This window comes from Chaetura pelagica, unplaced genomic scaffold (assembly GCF_000747805.2).
Source record: "Chaetura pelagica isolate M959 unplaced genomic scaffold, ChaPel_1.0 scaffold316, whole genome shotgun sequence".
NCBI lineage: Eukaryota > Metazoa > Chordata > Aves > Apodiformes > Apodidae > Chaetura > Chaetura pelagica.
In genome coordinates this window covers 855,480-860,309 of record NW_009953497.1, presented here as the reverse complement: position 1 = coordinate 860,309, position 4,830 = coordinate 855,480, and positions in this window count along the sequence as shown.

The window sequence follows — 4,830 nt, the reverse complement described above, 5'->3', positions numbered from 1 at the left end:
TTTCTCTCAGCCCTGGTGTGTCTCAGAGATAAGAGATCTGTCAACAGAAGATCCAAGCCTGCTGTGGATAAAACAGAAAACTCTACCTGCAAATGCATCCAAATACTACTATTGGAAATTATTGTCTGTTGCTTCCTTATGCTAAGGACTAGCCTGGCTGCTTCTAGGCCTCTGATGCAATGACTCATCACAGGAGTCCTGTAACTTTTCATTTTTTCTCTTCCTACAACCACAGTAGACCTCCTTCTAACAGCAGTTTGTGTTGGAGCTAATTATCTGCTGAGCCATTCTTATGGCATACAAGGTATTAATATATAATGCTATCAGCCTCTCCCTGCAGGAAGAACTTGGACCTGGACATACTGCCTTCCTGGGAACATCTGCAAGCTCATTTTTTTTTTTGTATTATGTGACTGGACTCTGTGCTGTCTGAATGACCCCAGGCAGATAGTCAAAGATGACTTTAAAGGCTGGATAATGTATTTCACAACTGTATAATCCTGCAGTAGCCTAGGGGTTTAGAGTTGTTTTGTACTGGTTTTGATGTAGGGCTTATTTTAGGTTTTATGAAGAGATTTTGCTTTCTTAACTAACCCCACAGTGGCTTACGAGCTGTTCTGCAGAGGACCCATTTGCTTCAGGCTCTCTTCATACAAACCAGTACTTTTGGGGGGGTCTATAATCAGACATGCACATGGGTGGAGGCATGCTGGCCTATGGACATTAATGCATCCCTGCACATACATGCTCTTACTGCACTGAAACTGCCACATGAACAAAGATCTGTATCTTCTAATGTCAGATTGATGTCTCTGAGCAAACACACACTCATACATGCCAAGAGGGAACTGCTTGTCCTCAGACACATACGCAGAGGTGTGTGTGTCCATGCAGAGATGTGCAGAAACAGTCATAAATGAACTTGAATTAAGAGGCATCTTTTTGTAATGCTTGTTCATGTAAAGGCTGTGCACATATTATTGCTTGCATCCTGACTCTACTCAGACATCTCTCAAGTGACAGATTCACCTTGGCCTCATAGTACATGAACTAGTGATGAAATTTAGAGAGAAAAGTGGAGCTGTAACATAAGAGAACATTGTAGGAGTCCATTTTGAGCTATTTTCCTCTTCCTTTCCCCTCAGATCTTTCTAGTGTAGTCATAATAGGTGCTTCTCCTATTTTTATCCTCTAACATCCTTCCTTATAAACTTTAATAAGTAATCAAGTGTGATCAATGGCAGCTACTACGATGCTGCTTCTCTGCTTGCTGTTCTGGTGCAGAGCGATTCTGTAAAAATTACCTCCTGGGGATCCTGCATTGATTTATTCTGAGCTGATCTGAAACTTCAGCCATTTTCCTTCCTGCATTGTCCCTGGTAGAGCCTATCCTGGAAACAGAAGGATGTTGCAGAGACAACTGCTGGTGTGTGATTTAGATCTGAAGTCTGAGACAGCCCCTCTGGTGACACGGGTGCAGGAGGGCAGACACGGCTCAAGTTCAGGCAGGGAGACCCAAAGGGGGCACTTGAATGTTCTCTTTTTTGCATATATTTGCAAGCTGTGAATGAAAAGGCACCACTTGTTTTCCAGCTGTCAGAGTTCACAAGGGAAATGTTATGAAGCAAGAAGTGAGTTGGGAAGGTAAAGCTGTCTTCACCCATTTTCAGTAAGCACAGGAGTTTCACCACTGGAGGAGGAGAGACAGAGCATAAAGCTGTGCAAGGTCATAGCAAACACCCATCTAACCTGGGTCTCTGTTATTGGCCAGTGATGAGGGGGTCTGGAAAGGGAGAATAAGGAAGAAGAGCTCTGATGGGTAGAGTGGCCATCTTCTGCTGCTTCTCCCCAGCACCTGATGAGTTGCACTTCAGGGGACAATCTTGAACCTAGCAAGTGTGTTAATGGAGGAATTTTGCAAACAAGCTGGCTTTGCCACCCCAGGGTGAAGCTAGAACAAAGGAAAGAGATCTGAAGGCAGAGGTGCATGGCAGCCCTACAGAGGTAAGAGCAGGAGTTCAGCCTATGATCCAACCTGTGTTACAAACACAGTATACAAGGACTATGTAATAGAGTACGCCAGTCTCTCAGACAGGAAGCTCAGGATAAATTAGCAACATCCTTGTTCTTTTCCCCTTTTAGAGAAATTAATTTTCCCTGTTTAGAGAAATGAAAGCCAGTGGCTGTAGACCTATGCTCCTGGTGCCAGTGTTAACCTCCTTTTCTATCTGCCTAAGACAGATGAAAGAAAGGAAGGTTTGGGTGTGATTAAAAAAGCACAAGAACTCTGGCAACTCTGACAATAGTGACAGCTATTCCCCTGCCAAACCAAAGGAGTTTGGGTTACATCCCTGACATCAGGGCTTTATAAGATACACAGGATCATGAGATATCTAAGGTTAACAGAAGGCTAGAGCCCCAAGTATTAGAATGCCCGTGTTTTCAGCACGTGTGTTTTCAGTTTGGATTAACTGCTGGGGCACCCTTTGATACAGGAGTCACCTCGCAGCCTGTTTGTAGCTGGAACCAACAGAGACTGCTTCTTTTCTCCCTCTTTCCTTTTGTACACAGCCCATTGCATCACTGGAGCAGGATGAGGATAGGGAAACCCTCTAACCCCAGTGTGCAGCCTCCATGAATCTGGGAGAATAAAATCTGCTTCTCCCCTCAAGCAATTATAAGCAGCAGCTATTTTGTTATTCAAGGATCGTGATTTCAAAACTCGAGGGGTTAATGCACCAGGGAGGCAGCTGATGCTTTCATGCTGGTACACTGTATCAAACAGCACAGTTTCCAGGAAGATGAATATCCGTAACCAAGTAGCACAGCAGAGCCCAAAGCCTGTTCAAAAGAATTCTTTTTGATGATCTGGTTTTATTACTTTCAATGAACTGGAGTCTCCAAGGTACTAGTGAATAAGGGATGCTGTAAAGCAGCATCTTGTATACATGTTTCAAGCTGTGTCTGCTGGTGCTAAAAAGGATGAAAGAGAAACTGCTTAGCAATGACCCCAGGGCCCAAACCCAGCTCAGGGTTCCACGGGGCATTTGCAGAGACAAAAAGAAGATCTTAACCGTTTGCTCTGGGACACGACAACCGGGATGCAGCCTACATCAGTCACTTTCTCCACTGGGAAAACTAATCCATTTCCAGGACAGAGCATGTGGCAAGTGTTATATGTTTGATAAAAACTCTTTGCCAACTGGAAAAAAAAATAAATACGAAATGTCAAATCAGGAATTATGGGGCTTTGTGCTAGCTGGAGAATCTAGGTGATTTAATAATACAATATGTGAGACACTACCCTGGTTAGAAACCCTCTGCAGAAAGACAGTGCTTAGATTCATTGTTCTTGTTTTGTCTGTACTTAATCTGTGGATTTGAGTGCAAATCACAGCTTGGACCGTAAGTACATGGACCCACCTGAGAATATGGTTCAACATAACCCCCACTAGACATGTGAAGGAAGGCAAAAAAGAGTGAAGCCTGATCAAAATCAGCAGAAGGAGCACCCAGACATGGTTTCTTCTTTAGGCACCAACTTGCCATTTTTGTAACAACACTAAGAAGAAATTTTATAGCTGTAGACTGGAGCTCAACTTCTAAATGGACAGAGGATGAACTGTGCAGGAACCCAGACTGTTTGAAAGGACTCTTATCATTAAAGGACATGAGCTAGTGCCCTTTCTGCCTAAGCTCTGCATACACCCTTTTAACAATATTAGCCTGTGCATTGCCTCTCAGAGCTTTCACTTTGGAATTCAAATCATGTGTATGTTTTATAAAAGGCTCTCTAGTGTGAGCCTCAGAAATACATATGCACTCTCCAACTGTGTGGGTTTTCTCTTTCCTGCCTAGTGCACAAATTACTCATTGTAACATGATAAATGAATGGGACTGTGTAACCCTCTTTATAGTTTACAGTTTTTATAGTGCTTTGCCACCATATGTTATAAATTCATGAAGCAGTTGTAGTGTGTAACAGGTTTTTCTGTTTGTTTATTTAGTTATTTGCTAATTCTTACAGCTGTATACACATATATGGTTGTGTGTGTAAATATAGATAGATATTTGTCTGATGGACTGAAGGATGCCTACAAGAAAAGATCAGCTGCATCTGGAGAGCATTTGAGGGGCAGAAAAGAAAGATACAAATATTGACTTGATATCTGCTGAGAACTGAGGAGACTGGATGGAAAGTAACTTCACAGAGAGAATTCACATTTCATGGTTTGCAACATTTTGGGGCCATTTCTCCTAACATCAACTATACAGTCAGGGAAATGTAGAACATAAAATTGCATTGTGAAAAGCCTGGGGAATCTTCATGTGATCCTGCAGCTTGCAGACAGGGAACAGAAGTTGTGAGCCAAGGAATGAACAAAAACACAGCTTCTAAAAAAAATATGGGGATTTCTGATAAGATTTGTCGTGGGATCATATAGGCTGCTCCTCCTGAGAAGCCAAGGGAAGCAGCTAAAAGGAGTGGTTCATGGGGAGAACATCTAGATTCCCAGGTGTAAACGTGAAGACATTTTCTGCTTCAACCAGCAGTGCAATAGTCTGTCCTGAAGCACCTGTGAAACTCAATAAAGCTCTGTATGGTGCAATTACAGGAGGAGCAAACCTAGCTGGCCCATCATGGGAGGTACCTTGGAAAGAGGCTATTTGTGAACTAGGCTGTCTTCTTGCCTATTATTCTGTTCTTTTTCCTTCTGTCTCATGACTTCTCTGCACATACTGTTTGGTTAGGCCTATCTATTAGATTCATCAATTGTGAATAGGGAATTATATTCACCAAGTACCCAGACAGGTTAATTTAATTTCCCT